The sequence below is a fragment of the Silene latifolia genome, chromosome 2 (genome assembly GCF_048544455.1).
Source record: "Silene latifolia isolate original U9 population chromosome 2, ASM4854445v1, whole genome shotgun sequence".
NCBI classification, from domain to species: Eukaryota; Viridiplantae; Streptophyta; class Magnoliopsida; order Caryophyllales; family Caryophyllaceae; genus Silene; species Silene latifolia.
The window spans coordinates 128,429,491-128,447,402 of NC_133527.1; positions in this window are offsets into that span (position 1 = coordinate 128,429,491).

Genomic DNA, 17,912 nt, shown 5'->3' on the forward strand with positions numbered 1-17,912 from the left:
TTCAATAAGATATAGTAACATTCCCCAAGAAGCTCATTAGCTCTGAACAAGAAGCTTTTGTTGAAGAGAGGAATATTTTCGAAAATATCATGCTCTCTAAGGCTTTAATAAAAGGCTATAGCCACATCACTTGTTCCCTAAGAAGTCTGATCAAGGTTGATATTAAAAAGGCATTTGAAACAGTTCAATGAAAATTTGTGGAGAGTATGCTTAGAAGCTTGAACTTCCCTGAACAGTTTATAAAGTGGATTATGGACTATGTCAATAGTACCTGGTTTACATTGAAAATTAATGGGAATAATGTGGGTTTCCTTAAGGGAGCTAGTGGCGTAAGACAGGGAGATCCCTTATCTCCTTGTCTGTTTGTTCTAGGAATGGAAATTCTCTCTAGATATCTAAGACAAATATGCTCCCTTCCTCAAGTTACCTATCATCCAAAGTGTGCAAAGCTCAAGCTAAACCATCTTATCTTTGCAGATGACCTCATGATCTTTGTGAGAGGAGATGTCCCATATGTCAAAGCATTTGCACAAACTCTTGACTTGTTTGGCTCTGTTGCTGCCTTGCTACTTGTGTCTACACGATTTGGCAGGAACGTAATACTCGGATATTTGCTGGAAAGAATACTATAAACAATCGAAACTCCATTAATGAAGTAGAGCGTGGAGAAGATGATAGCTTGATGAAAGAAGATAAATGAAGATTTAGAGAGAGAAGAATTATTGTTATATTTTTATTATTTTAAATCTTGTAACTGATTACAACAGAATTGGGATATTTATAACAACCCTCATATTGACTAATCTTAAGAATATAACTAACTCTAATAATATGTTGTTTAGTTAGTTACAAAAGTATATGTCAACATCTCCCCTTCAAGGTGGAATACATGAAGTTAAATGGAGTCCCAGCTTGCCAAGAAGGAAATTGTGCTCATTTGCTCCCAATGCCTTGGTCACAATGTCTGCTAGTTGCATTCTGCTACTCACATGTTTAGTCTGCAAGAAGCCTTTTAATTGCTTATCTCTTATGAAATGACAATCCACATTTATGTGTTCTGTTCTTTCATGGAAGATCGGATCTTGAGCAATACTTTCAGCATCTTTGTTATCACAATATAAGGGAATAAGATATGATACAGACACCTTTAGCTCCTGTAACACTGCTGTTGTCCAGACCAACTCACTGATGGTATAGCTCATGCTCCTATACTCAGCCTCAGCAAAACTCTTTGTGGGATTTATCTGTATGCATCCCTTTAACTTTAAGGATTATAACGAATATATAATGATGAATGCTAGTCATAAAATAAATTACATAAACAAAAGGGTAGAGAATAAAGAAATCAACCTTCGGTCCTAGCAAAAACGGCCTAAGAACAATATCGAAATGATATTCACCTATCAGTTGCACCCAAGACGATATGAGATATGCCCTTACTTCTTGCTAGAATCGATCCCTAAATTTTCTGTAAAATTGCTTAGGGTTTTCGGTTTTTTGTGTTTTTAGATGAGAGGCAAGAATAGGTTAGAAAATTAGGTTAGAAAAATTAAACTCCCCTCTCCCTTATAACCGTGTATTAGGGAGAATTAGGGTGGGTTTTTTATTTCTCTTAATTTTCGGCCCAATATTCCGAAGCAGGTATATCAGTCGATCGACTGACACACCCGGTCGATCGACCATGTATAAAATGTATTATTTATAAATTGTCATTTATATCATTCCGTATTAATAAGTCTACACACAACAGCTTGTAGTGGATTTATTAATGTCGGTCTGTGACAATATCGTATAATATATACTTTAACTTGCTAATTAAATATAAATGATTACATTTAATTACGAATTAACATATTAATTCGTCCAAGCTAACATTATAAACATTAATTAAATATAACTTATTATATTCAATTTACGAATTGACAGTTAATTCGTCTCAGCTAATATTATTTAATCGGCATTAGATAATCGTCTCATCAACACATTGACTAACTGTTTAGTCATATAAGGCATCAATGTGATTACATTTCCATAACCACATCTCTCAAACACATCCTTTAGGTTTGACCTTTAGGGACCAGTTGATCACCGCCATCAGTATGATAATAGCGTCAAACTTTCTAGCAAGCCAACCGTTATTAGGTAATCGTTAATCAACTGATAAAATACGAAGTATACCCTTGTGAACCTATAAGAGATTTATAAATGTTATCACACTAATTTGTGGAGGACACAAGCTCCAACACTCTTACTCACTGTCTTCTACTTTTTTGTCTTCCATGAAATTAAAGAACTCCCAAGGAAAACACGGTAGCCACTAAGTGACCTGCTACTAAAAGCGCAAGTTGTCCAATCAGCATCAGAGTAAGCATGTAAGTCCAGAGATGTTGTAGCAGGATAAAACAAGCCTGCATTGACAGTCCCTTTAAGGTATCTGATAAGATGTTGTGCAGTAGTATAGTGCTTATCCCTAGGTGCACTCAGAAATTGACTGAGATGTTGCACAGCGTAGGAGATATCAGGTCTAGTAAGGCTAAGATAGAGTAGCCTGCCAACCAACCTCCTATACTTCTCTAGTTCCTCGAACAATAGACCTTTATCAGTAGATAATTTGAGGCCCTTTTGCATAGGAAATCTAGCTGGTGTAGCATCCTCAAAACCAGCATCTTGAATGATGTCAAAAATATATTTTTGTTGATTCATAAGAATACCCTTTTCATTTCTTGCAACTTCTAAACCAAGGAAATATCTCATTAGACCAAGGTCCTTGTGTTGGAATATGTGTCCTCCGACAATAATGCGATCACAACTGTGGATCATGATGATCACATGTTTAAATCTCATTTTAAAGAATACATTTGGGAAGTAATTTTTACTGTCAACTGGTCCACACATATCGGTAATGATTGGCTGACTAGAGTTTGACATTACTGTCGTGCGACGGTGGTGATCAGTTGATCCCCTTAGGTCATACCTAAAGGATAACACTCTTAATTGATCATTTAATTGATCGTATGACGATACGGGTTAATTAAATTACTTAAAATTGACGGACGATTTTGCAAGTAATATTTACGTATCTCATTATAATTTGACTAAATAAGATACGGTCTAAGTGATCGAATTGTTTTATTACTTAGATGAAATTGCTGTTTACAGAAACAATTGAACTGAATGAATAATTTATTATAAATACAAGATGTTGTGATTTATAATTGGTACAATATTTTGGTACAAGTAATTATGAATTACTAAGTCAATTTTGTATATGACGTATTTTTATTAATGCGTTGATTTTTAATATGTTTAAAATACATAACAATTTTACATGACATGTGACATGTGACAAATTGACAAATTGACAAAGATAAAATGGAATCCATTTTATCTTAATATGACCGAAATTAATGGGTGTTTTAGGATAAATATTGTGTTGATTTATTAAGTGGAAAACACAATTATATTACCTAAAAACTAGCCATGCAAACCTACTTGCTCTTGTGAAGACAACCTTGTTCATGCATTGGCCCCTTTACCCTCTCCCTACCCGGTTTCATTATAGAAAAGACCAAAGGAGTTTTCTCTATAATTAAAACCTAATATACTACATGAAGAGGTATGATTTTTATTCATTCAACCATCTAAAATAAGAGTTTTAGAGTGATAAAATTTTCTTCCTTCTTCTCCTCTCTTAACCGAAATAAGAGAACAAAAATAAAGATTTTGGGTCAATATTATTTAAATTAATATTGTTCTAGTAATAATAATATTAATTTTGTTAAGAGAATATATTGGGTATTATTCCTTGGGAGGGATGAATCCTTTGTTCATCCATTTTAGGAGAGCTCAAGAACAAGTGAGTAGGAGAACTCTCTTGTGCCCTTTTGATCCGAAATACCAATGTAAGAATGATGATTTCTTCCTTATTCTTATTATTGTTTGCATGCATAAGATTAATATTTAATTTTATGACTAAATTAAATCATCACATATATGAATATGTTAAGTAGTGAGATATAGATTTCAAACAAGCGGTATCATGAGCCATAGGTTGTTTGCATGCAAAGCGGTTATAGTTTTTCCGAGTTATACGATTAACATATAAAACTTATAAATTTGTGTTATTATGATATATCACGAAATAAATTATGCATGTTAAAGTTTCTGATCCTAAAATGTATTTAGGATATTTTGATTAATTTATGGATTTTTATTGTTCATCTTATATAATAATGGCATTAAAAATGTGATTTTATGATTAAAATGTCATTTTCGGACTAAAATTAGCTAAACTTAGAATTTTCCAGTGGTTTTTGGATATGTTTTCACATATTGTATTTTTAGATGACCTGTAAATTTTCAGAAATTTTGGAGTTTTTATGCTCGAAATATGAATTTTTCATGATAAAAATCGAATTTAAATGAAAAATAGGTTAATATGAGATATATTTCGAATCTGGTCATAGAAATTTAGTATGTTGTCACATGAAATTTTACAAGATGTATGTAAAATAATAGGCTATATTGAAGTCTTTATGCATGATTTATGAATTTTTGATGAAAAATAGCATAAATAGTGATTTAATTAGTGAATAATTGCTAAAACATACTTCATGACTAAGGAAAAACGTCAAATGTTGCATTTTATTATATTTTTCAGATATAAAATTGAAATGGTGATAAATATAATTTTTCTCATGTTTTTATGATTATATTTGATAAATCCGATAAACCGCAACATTGTTTTTCCCGATAAATTTCGAAATTTTTAACCTAAGTTTTTTGAACATTATGAGTGTCATGGTTTTTTTTTCCAGAATTTTCAAAAGTCTAAATTTTGAATTTAGAATTTATTTGAAATTTTTGTGATTTATTTGAAGTTTATAGCATTTTGTTGTAATTTTGAGTCCATTAATGAACAATTTTAAGAAATATAAGTTAATTATAGTCAAATAGTTAGCGGAGACTAATTTTGAGTCCTAAGTTGGTTAGGGTAATTAACTTGTGCATAAATATGATTTTATGTAATTTATTGTGATTTTAAAAGGTTGAATCACGCAAATCCGTAAAAACCGATAAATATACGATATTGGCTCCTTAAAGGCGATTTAGCATAAAATTGGACATGTTCATACATATTATAATGCTGCATTTTATTTATGATTGTCATAATTTTATTTTATGTAATTTTTGAATTATTTAATTTTACTTAGTATGGTCTTAGTTTTAATTGGTATTACCCGAAATGTATGGGAATATCGATTCGGTTGTAATTTATTGTGATCTCGTATCACCATTTTGTAATTTAATAGATTTAATTTATTTTAATTACAAATGTATAATAGGAAATTATGTAATTTATTTATTTCGGAGTTCCTTGAAGACGGTGTCACTCAAGAAGGCGATACATAAAGATGGTGTTACCTCGAGATGCGTGCTATAACCGAAGTTCAAGGGACCAATGGAGTTGGTTTCCGAATATGTAATAGTTAATTAGATTTTTTATTTTAGGAAGGCCATACTAGGATTTAATTTATGCTTTGCATTTTATTTATATGTTGCATGCATCGCTAAATCGCCATAACTAAAACATGCATTATCTTTTAATCGAGTTTATCGACCGTCTCAATTAGAATTATCGTAGTTCACCGCTTTAGTTCACTTAAAACGTGATAGATAATAAATTGACATGATCTCTCGCTAAAATAATCAATTGAGACATAGCCTTACCAAAAAGTAGAAACCATGAAAACCTATTTCGTGAGGGAGTGCACTCGGCCCTACCGGGGTACAAACCTTGTTACGTAGGGGAAGTGGGTGATAAATGTCTATCCACCGAATTCATATTGATAAGGGATGAATCGGCCCTACCGTGCCTAAGTTGATGTGGATTTGGATCATGGACACATTTATTCGAAATTTGGATTGAGCTCAACGGAAGTATTCGTGACCGTAGTCGCATGTGTTCCGGGCTAAAGATAAATGTTAATGTAATTTTATCGACCAAGAGTTCTAAAAGTAGAATCGATTAAAGCGTTAATCCACCGAGTTATATTGATAAGGGATGAATCGGCCCTACCGTGCCCAAGTTAATATGAATTTGGATCTTGGAATCATTTATTATAGTTGGGTAGAGGTCACTATATAAATGCTCATATCTTGTTTAAATTTTATTTACAAGTATGACCAAAAAGACAAATGTTAATATTTCCTTTTCCTCCATACTTGTAGTTCTTTACAATGAATCCATCAAACGCTACTGCACCGATAACTATTGAGTCATACCACAATGTTTTTGACGACGTTTGCTCCAACAATGATTTCGACACTACTAGAGAACTTCATTTTGGGATAGGTTCGGATGGAAACCTTAACTTCATCACTTCTACTAGACCACCTACTACTACTAGATCTCGTGTGAGCCGGTCTCAGGAAGACCGCCTCATAAAATATATAGGATCTTTGTCTCTGGAAGATAATGATGCCAAAACTAGTGGGAGCTCAAGCAATCAAGTTCTTGCTTCAAAGGGCAAAAAGTTCAAGAAGAAGGGAAAGAAAGTGAAAAACTTCAAGCAAGTTGATGATGAGTGCCATTATTGCTATGACATGGGACATTGGCTTAGGAATTGTCCCGTATATTTGCGAAATATAAGGGAAGGAATCATCGTTCCAAAAGGTAAAATTCCTAAGGAAATTTATGTTATTGATATAAATTATACTTCCACTACGATATGGGTACTAGATACCGGATGTGGTTCTCACCTTTGTAATCATTTACAGGGTTTAAGAGACGTGAAGAGGCTTAGCAAAGGAGATGTGGGTCTACGCCTTGGAAATGGAGCTCGAGTAGCGGCCGAATCCAAAGGAACTTATGTATTAGCTTTGCCTAATGGATTTGAGTTGTATTTACATAATTGTTTTTATGTGCCTACACTCTCTAAAAACATTATTTCTATCGCTATGTTAGACATGGACGGTTTTTGTTTTGTCATTAAGAACAATCGTTGTACTATTTCAAGGAACGACTTGGTTATAGGCCAAGCTTCTTCCATTAATGGCATTTACATTTTAGAAACCTCAAATCCGACTAATGATATCTATAACATTCAATCAAAGAAACTCAAATCAAGTGACCCAAGTGAAGCGTTCATTTGGCATTGTCGATTAGGACACATAAACGAGAATCGCATCAAAAGATTAATTTCAAGTAATGTGATTACACCATTTGATTATCAATCATATGGTACATGCGAATATTGCCTACTTGGCAAAATGACTCGTAATCCTTTTAGTGGTAAAGGGACACGAGCTAGTGAACTATTGGGACTCGTACACACCGATGTATGTGGACCAATGAGTATCACCGCTCGAGGAAATTATGACTACTTCATAACCTTCACCGATGACTTGAGTAGACATGGGCATGTCTATTTAATGAAATATAAGAGTGAAGCTTTTGAGAAATTCAAGGAATTTCAAAATGAAGTAGAGAACCAATTGAACAAAAAGATAAAAGCACTACGATCCGAACGTGGTGGAGAATATCTTAGCCTTGAATTCGATTCACACTTGAAAGGTTGTGGTATCATATCACAACTTTCTCCACCCGGAACACCACAACTTAATGGTGTTGCCGAAAGGAGAAATCGAACCCTACTTGATATGGTTCGATCCATGATGAGTCAAACCGAGTTACCAAATTCGTTTGGGGATTTGCGATTCACACCGCAATTAGATCTTTGAACAATAGTCCCACAAAGACCACCGAAAAGACTCCATGTGAGATGTGGACGGGAAAGGTTCTCAATATATCCTATATGAAAATTTGGGGATGTGATGCTTATGTCAAGGCAAAGACCGACAACAATCTTGCCCCAAGATCCGAAAAATGCATCTTTGTAGGTTACCCTTCGACCTCTCGAGGATACTACTTCTACAAACCTCAAGAAAACAAAGTGTTTGTGTCTTGCAAGGTTGTCTTCTTAGAAAGAGAATTTATTTCTAAGAGACAGAGTGGGAGAAATTTTGAACTTGATGAAGTTCAAGAGCTACAAACCAAAGTAGAGACGCAAGAAGATGTTCCTTCGTCGTCTAGCGCGGCTGTCCCTCCTCCACTTAGAAGAACGAGCCGTGTTATTCGCCATCCCGATCGATATGTGGGACTTATCGAAGAAGATGGAACACTCGATGTGTTGCTTTTGGAAAGTGACGAACCCGCCACCTACAAGGCCGCAATCTCTAGTCCTAATTCCTCCTTATGGCTTGAAGCCATGAAGTTCGAAATGGATTCTATGCATGAAAACCAAGTTTGGAATTTGGTAGATTTGCCTAAAGGGGCAAGACCTCTTCAATGCAAATGGATTTTCAAAGTCAAGAATGGCATAGAAGGACATGATGATGTCTACAAAGCTAGGCTAGTGGCAAAAGGATTTACCCAAGTCCAAGGTCTCCATTATGATGAAACCTTCGCCCCCGTAGCCATGCTAAGATCCATGCGGATTTTGTTAGCGATCGCCGCATTTCATGATTATGAAATATGGAAAATGGATGTCAAAACCGCTTTTATAAATGGGCATTTAGAAGAGGAGGTGTACATGATACAACCCAAAGGTTTTGTTGATTCTAAAAATCCTAACAAAGTGTGCAAGCTTAAGAGATCCATTTATGGTCTTAAGCAAGCATCTAGAAGTTGGAATCATCGATTCGATCATGTTATAAAAGATAATGGTTTCACTCGAAGTGTTGAGGAAGCATGTTTATACATGAAATTCAGTGGGAGCAATGTTGTGTTCCTAATCTTGTATGTCGATGACATACTACTCATTGGAAATGATATTCCAATGTTGTCTTCTGTTAAGAAGTGGTTAGGTAACCACTTCCAAATGAAGGATTTAGGAGAAGCACAACGCATATTAGGTATCCGGATCCATAGAGATAGATCCAAGAGGATATTGGCACTAAGTCAAGAGTCTTATGTTGATAAGATTCTTCGACGGTTCAGCATGGACAAATCTAAAAGGGGATTGGTACCTATGGTAACTGGGACCATATTGAGCAAGTCTCAATCTCCCTCCGAACCCCATGATGTTGAACGCATGAAGTTGATCCCTTATGCTTCCGCTGTTGGATCAATCATGTACGCCATGATATGCACACGTCCTGATGTCTCGTATGCCTTGAGCATGACGAGTAGATATCAAGGAAATCCAGGTGAGAGTCACTGGATAGCCGTCAAGAACATCCTTAAGTACTTGAGAAGGACTAAGGATTCTATCTTAGTGTTTGGAGGAGACACCGAACTCCGTGTTAATGGTTACACGGACTCAAGTTTCCAAACGGATAGAGATGACATGAAATCACAAGCTGGTTTTGTTTTCATGCTCAATGGTGGTGCCGTTAGCTGCAGAAGCTTCAAGGAAGTTGTGACTGCGGATTCAACAACGGAGGCTGAGTACATTGCAAAGATCGAAGCTGCCAAGGAAGCTGTGTGGATCAGGCAATTCACGGAAGGTCTAAGAGTAGTACCTACCGCCAATGATCCCATCACTCTCCATTGTGATAATAGTGGGATGATCTTCCAAGCTAAGGAGCCAAAGTCTAGTAATAGATCTAGACATGTACTTAGAAAATATCATGTAATAAGAGATTTCATTGAAAGAAAGGAAATTGCGATTTGTAAGGTTGGGACGGATGACAACATAGCCGATCCGCTCACCAAGCCTTTATCGCAGTCCAAGCATGATGGACATGTTGCGTCCATGGGACTTAAACGTGTACCAAGTTTATGTTAGATTTTGAAATGAAATAAAACTGTTGTTTTTGTTCATGTTCATAATCGAATTTGTCTTTTATCTTTTCTTTATACATTGTTATATCCAAACGGGTTGCAGAGACAATTGAACCCCGTTAAAGTGAACGCGGATTAGCATTGTATTCGCCCATAGTTACTTACATGAGGTGACGTCTCAAAGTGACTAGAATGTGATGCGATTGATGGCAAGTTCAAGTGCCATGGAGTCCTATGAGAATGACTAGTCGATCACATAGGCAGACTGTAAGGAACACTTTGTCGGGCCTTATGACCGCTTATAGAGTTCTGGCAAATTTATATAGCCTGGTCGTGGCGAGAGCTACTATAGTATTCTAATGAGTCGATTCTTTTGACTAAAGACTGTTCGCCTAAGATGGCACAGTTTTAGATTAACTTTGATTTATGTTACTACGACCTTCGTAAATGGGGTCAAATGGGCATATTTTGGGTTATGATGGTTGTGGCTAGTCGAAGGGAATGAGTGCGATGGGAATTGTCCACCCCTAGTCAGGGTTATAACAATATCTCAGGGCCACTCGAGGAGTAATGAACTGGAAATGCGTGGCCACGCTCGGAAGATATCTATGGTAGATAAATCCGGTCAATCAGTTATTCTCCAGATCGAGGAAACCACTCTCGATATGATCACTTGCAAGTACGACCTGAAAGACACCTTGCATTGAGTGGGAGATAGTAATAGGACAAGAGAATTGGTGATGCACACTTGTCGAGGACAAGTGGGAGATTGTTGGAATATGTGTCATCCGACAATAATGCGATCACAACTGTCGATCATGATGATCACATGTTTAAATCTCATTTTAAATAATACATTTGGGACGTAATTTTTACTGTCAACTGGTCCACACATATCGGTAATGATTGGCTGACTAGAGTTTGACATTACTGTCGTGCGACGGTGGTGATCAGTTGATCCCCTTAGGTCATACCTAAAGGATAACACTTTTAATTGATCATTTAATTGATCGTATGACGATACGGGTTAATTAAATTACTTAAAATTGACGGACGATTTTGGAAGTAATATTTACGTATCTCATTATAATTTGACTAAATAAGATACGGTCTAAGTGATCGAATTGTTTTATTACTTAGATGAAATTGTTGTTTACAGAAACAATTGAACTGAATGAATAATTTATTATAAATACAAGGTGTTGTGATTTATAATTGGTAAAATATTTTGGTACAAGTAATTATGAATTACTAAGTCAATTTTGTATATGACGTATTTTTATTAATGCGTTGATTTTTAATATGTTAAAAATACATAACAATTTTACATGACATGTGACATGTGACAAATTGACAAAGATAAAATGGAATCCATTTTATCTTAATATGACCGATATTAGTGGGTGTTTTAGGATAAATATTGTGTTGATTTATTAAGTGGAAAACACAATTATATTACCTAAAAACAAGCGATGCAAACCTACTTGCTCTTGTGAAGACAACCTTGTTCATGCATTGGCCCATTTACCCTCCCCCTACCCGGTTTCATTATAGAAAAGACCAAAGGAGTTTTCTCTATAATTAAAACCTAATATACTACATGAAGAGGGTATGATTTTTATTCATTCAACCATCTAAAATAAGAGTTTTAGAGTGATAAAATTTTCTTCCTTCTTCTCCTCTCTTAACCGAAATAAGAGAACAAAAATAAAGATTTTGGGTCAATTTTATTTAAATTAATATTGTTCTAGTAATAATAATATTAATTTTGTTAAGAGAATATCTTGGGTATTATTCCTTGGGAGGGATTCTATACTTGAATCCTTTGTTCATCCATTTTAGGAGAGCTCAAGAACAAGTGAGTAGGAGAACTCTCTTGTGCCCTTTTGATCCGAAACACCAATGTAAGAATGATGATTTCTTCCTTATTCTTATTATTGTTTGCATGCATAATATTAATATTTAATTTTATGATTAAATTAAATCATCACATATATGAATATGTGAAGTAGTGAGATATAGATTTCTAACACCTTGATGGTAAACTTGGCATGGAGCTGATTCTTTAACTCCTGAATGGCATGCCCATCTTCACCAGTGACCATGACATTGTCCACATATACCAGGACAATCATAATATTCTGAGTAGATTGATCTGTTCTGGTAAACAAAGAATAATCAAGTTTTGAATGAATAAACCCAAGTTGTGTCAAGTATTTTGTCAACTCCAGATTCCATTGTCTTGATGCCTGCTTAAGTCTATATAATGACCTTTTGAGCTTGCATACATGACCTTGCTTAGCAGCAGTATAACCTAAGGGAGGCTTCATATAGACCTCTTCATCCAAATAACCATGAAGGAAAACATTGTTAATATCTAATTGATGCAAAGGCCAACCTTTAACTGTTGCCAAAGCTAAAAGGATCCTTACAGTAGAAAACTTTGCTACAAGTGAGAATGTGTAGATACCCAGTATCTGTTAAGTCTCCAACAAACACCCAATGATTATCGGACTAAAACATGCTTTGGAATCGCAGCGTTTCATTGACAGTTTTGTACAACTATACGACGGAAAACTTAAAACGATTTCGAAAATAAATTTTTTCAAAACTTTTCAAAAGTACCTGGAGTATTTAATGCATGACGACGGGGTCACAATGACACTAATTAGAGTCAAAATCGACACCGGACCAAAACCCCGACTCAAAATTCAAAACCCGACTCCAACAACGAGTCAAACTGAGTCAAACACAAAAAACAAACTTTTCAAATACTTCCATGTTAAGGTTTCCTGGAATCCTTAATGGTCAAGTACAAATCAAGTTCATCCAAAACATAGGATAAAACAAATCATGATTACACTTGCGTGAAAGCGACAAGACAACCGAAGACCCGCGAAATGGGTCGCGCCTCTTCGAGCAGCCCATGCGGCCACGTCGCTCAAAACGCACACAACCACCCATTTTCCTATAAATACCCCTCAAATGCCACCATTTGAGTGTTATGCGAGTGTCCGCCCCCTTACCCCTCTCTTAAAATTCTAGACTCGACTTCTCAAGTCACAAACCGACATGTGTTTACGACCTACCGATTGTAAACCCAAGCCTTACACATTGTTTGGTAGCGTCATCATGCATTAAACCACTTGACCGATCATCTCGACCACTACACCATCACTAAACTTATAACACTCTTTTACATTGCTAAAACGGTTTTCAAACCGAGTTTTCCGACCAAACAAGTTGATACACTTTCGTTGGTTTCTCGTCTCAAGCCTAGCATGTAAGTATGAGGGTGTAAAAATTTTCTCCTATCATGTTTTTCATTTGTTTCATGACGAGAACATGCTAAATTATGCATAACATGTTCCAAACATGGGATGAATGAGCCAAAATCGGATTTTCGATTGAGGTAAGGGCTACTTATGTAGCAGGTAGGCTCGCGCCTAAAGCCTCTCTCAACCTTAAATCCAACCGTGTTTTGTCTCTTCTTCCCATTTATTTTCATTTCATATTTTTAATCGGTTTTTACCATTTCAAATATTTCAAACCATTTTTTTATGACAAGTTTTTAACCATAAAACATTTCTCACCCTTGGTTCCTAATACCATGACGGTTTAATCCATGTTTCGGTGATAATATTTTGTTAATTACATTATAAAAGGTATTTTAAAACCTTTTATTTCATTTCTTTACACATGAAAGGTATTTCAAAGCCTTTCTCATTTCTTTACATTTTCAAAACAAATGTATTAGTCACCAACACAAAATCATCCTTGGTTCTACATACCATGTCAGATTTTAACCCGAGTACGATGACGAACGTTGACTAATTACAATCAAATGAACTTAAAACAATTAGTTCATAATCATTTTCAAAACTATTCATGTCAAGCTTGCAAAGCCGAATCAGACATCGAATATTATCAAAACAGTGACGATTATTCAAGCCTCGTTCTTCAAATCCACATAAAAGCGGCCTAAACGGTCTTTTCAAATCAAGACGGGTTTAAACACCCACTTTTCAATACATTTTACGAACTTTTTCAATGGTCAGAAGACGCTTTATATCGTCTGTTGACCCGCGCCTAAAGAGGCCACTCATTTTTCCATTTTCAAACCGGAGCAGAACCATTTGCATCGCCAACAGGCTCACGCTTATACTGGCTGCCTGATACAAGGTCTGTTCCCCTTCCAATATTTGTCCAGGACGATTCCGACTTCGGTTAACCCGAATATAGGACGGATCAGATGACAAATCTGCCCATTTTACATCATATTTGCAAAACGCCTTACTAAGACAAATGGATCACGTTATGCACCATAAACCTAACTCGGTAAATGAATGTTTAATTTCCGTCTTGTATGCAAATCAACATTAAATCCAACTCGACATCAAATACTTGATACTTGGATTAAAACAACCGACATAGAAACCTCACATGTTAGGTTTAAACTCGTGGATGCGCGATTCATGCATTTACCCGTTCTATCAACTTCTGCATTCAACCATCCAAGATCGATCAGTAGAGGCTTCTACCGCGGGCGGGATTGGGTGTCCGATTAAAGGGCTTCCCAATACGTACCTTCACCTCTTACTCAGAAACTTTGGATAGTGGACGACCTTATCCAAGGCGTACGAGAGTCATTCTAGAGATAGGTTGCTACAGTGGGACGATTCCTTATCTTTAGTACCTCTGTCAAACACCGCTTTTTGCCTTGGTTGACTTAGGAATAAAGTGGATTCGAACGGGTTCCAAGCATCCCACAAGTGCTTGGTGGCGACTCCGAACATCTCTTGCATCGTTTCGAGACCCTTGTCGAGACGAAAACGACCGATCTAAAACGATCAGGTCGAAAGCATCTTTACGCCGCCGAGCGTGGCTTTTAAAAAGACCGTTGTCATGTCCACAGATCAGCTGGGCATCCGCAGGAGGGCCATGTCCATAGATTGGCGACTCCGCCGGGGAAAAACTAGGACACTTGTGTCTTTGTGATCCCTAGATGGTGAGACTCGAATAAGGTTTTGGTTGAAATGCATTAATTGATATTACGGTCATAGTTAGGTTCCTTGTCCGGGCCCACAACCTAACCCTTTTCGACCAATTGGCTTGTCTCGTCGGCGTGAGTTTTCTCATCCCCGCGTTTTGAATCCCGATTGAGTCAAGCATGCCGTTGACGTCACACATTTCTGTTTCGTCAAAGAGCCTTCATCACCTTCGAGCACTAGGCTAGAGCACCCTCCTTGCACATTTTGTTTGGATTGGTATCCCTCTCGAAAATCGTGGTTTGATTGCTTGGTGTGTAACCCACTCTTTTAAGCCAAAACCCATGTCAGCATTATGCACAATATAATGAAACTGCGAGTGCTTATGTGTTATATGATCATAAGTCCTTACGTGTCATTTCAAAACACCCTTTTTGCGCTGTTATAATGGCCATTTCAAACCTCGGTCTTTCGCTGACCGTTGCTTCCATTTCAACACGCCTTTCTAGGCCGTTGTAATGACGATTTTCAAACCCGGTTTTCTACAACCATTTCAACACACCTTTCTAGGCCGTCGTAATGACGATTTTCAAACCCGGTTTTCTATAACCATTTCAAACACGCCTTTCTAGGCCGTCGTAATGACGATTTTCAAACCCTGTTTTCTACAACCATTTCAACACTCCTTTCTAGGCCGTCGTAATGACGATTTTCAAACTCGGTTTTCTACAACCATTTCAACACGCCTTTCTAGGCCGTCGTAATGACGATTTTCAAAACCGGTTTTCTACAACCATTTCAACACGCCTTTTTACGCCGTTATAACCACCGCGTCAAGACACGGATTTTAACCTGTCTCGCGCCGACAATGGCTCTTTCAAAACCCGAGAAAGGCACACACCCCTTTTTCGAGACATTTTCAAAATCCTGAGGACCATACGCCGTCCCCGAGACCTTATCAAACATTTCAAAACTCGATTTTCAAAACATACGATTTTGAATTTAAAAAAAACCCGTCTCTGGAAACAGTACATTGTTTTCTGAGCCGACTCAAACGTAAACCGTCTTTTGAAAACAAACTTAAGACAACTCTTCAACTGACCGACTTTCGGAGATCCCTATTCTTCGGAAGCCGTCCATAAAAGCAATAAACGAATCTTTTTTAAAATCTCTATTTTCGAAAACTTCAGTCCACCATTCCAATTCCGCCTAGTGTCTATCGAGTCGAAGCAAGCATACTTATGTGTCTTTACTTATGAGTCGTCTCACCACGAGACTCGTCCAACGGCGGCACGCCACTACGTTGGACGCAAGTCAAAGTCCGGTCAACACTGTCACGTTATAAATCGAGTAAGCACCGAGGTACCATACACGGCCATCCTCGTCTCATTGAGTTTGATCTCTGTTCCGTCCTTTGTGTTGTATGCGTTTAGTCCTTAAACCATGTCAGATTGAGGTGAAATGTGAGCCATTTTTCTACCTCAGAACTATGGCCCCGTCTTCAACTTCGTCCAACAGCAAACATTACAACAGAGATGTTACAACTGCCTAGCTAACCAGCCTGCTCACTGCCCTCAAGGTCACCTTGGACCGTGTCGAGACCCGCATCGACACCCTGCAAAAAAAGGAAACTGGAGAACACAACACTCTGCCTTTGACTAAAACTGAGAAAAGGCTCAAACTCCTGGAAGAACAACTCCTAGCTCGGGGCAACAACATCCACCTCGAAAATAATCGAAGATTTGAACCCGTTGGGGATCAACTACTCGACAACTTCACCTTGACTGATGTGCCCAAATTCAAGGAAGTGGAGGACCCACTCAATCACATTCGAGCTTTCAAAGACTACATGGGCATAAAGGGGGTCAAACAGGAACTCTTCACCTAGATCTTTCCATCATCCCTGGAGCCGATCCCTCGCCAATGGTACTACTCCCTCGACCCGAAGAACCTCACTACCTGGGACGAGGTCGCAGTTGAGTTTGCTAAGAAATATGCCGACAATGTCGAAATCCAGGCCAACGCCCGTACTCTTGAGGTCCTCACTCAAAATGACAAGGAGGGATTCACGGAATTCCTAACCCGTTGGAGGAGAGTAAGCACTCAGTTGGTCAGCAAGCCAAGCGAGTCAACTTTGGTAGAGAAATTTGTCAACAATATCCTCCCGTGTATGCCAACTTACTGAGATACCAAAACATCAAGACGTTCCAGGATCTACAAATCCTTGAAACCCGCATCGAAGACGACCTCCGAAAGGGTGTCCTAGCCAAAATCACTGGTAGAGGCTTCCAGGGATCTACATCGACCGGATCTCGCCCCTATGGTAAAACAAACAAAATTGATGAGGTCAACCTCCTCGAGCCAACTGCGAAAAGAACTAAGCGCCCTCAAAGAGAGTTCACCAACCAAGGGTCGACTTATGCATGCGCCCTGAAAAGGCTTATGGACCAAGGGAAACTACAACCAATCGGACTCACTCCAGATCCATCTGAGGCTAAAAAGACCCGTTTCTTAAATCCCAATGCCTACTGCCAATACCACTTAGGGAAAGGTCATGACACAGAAACCTATTTGAAGCTCAAACACGTCATTCAGGACATGATCGAGAAAGGGGAATTACCTTTGCCTCCACCGACAAAACCAAACAATAAGACAAACCCTTTGGGAATCCATGCTATCTCCGATGAAGATCCAACCTTAGACTGCTCACACTTCATCCTACCAATTGATGATGAGGTGAATGCCTTGGAGACGGATTCCTAGGATGGGGTATTCGTGTTCAACGACACAACTATGCTTGCCTTGTTCCAACAAGTTGAGGAGGCTATAGCTAGTATCTCATAAAGGATTACTTGGCTTGACGACGCTTAACACCGGTTGATTTTCAACCCAACAACACCAACACCACGCCCGAGGGAGAGTCCTCCAAACACCCGAAACTACCCTCACTAGGAAGGATTGCTCCCGCAACCATTCTGGCACGCACCCCACCACAATTATCCCCACAATAATCAACCTCACAAAAATTGACCCCCACAATAATCAACCTCACAAAAATTACCCTCTCAAAAACTTCCCTCATAAAAACTACCCACCAAGGAATACCCATCTGAGGTACCCTCAAGATCCCGAAATTA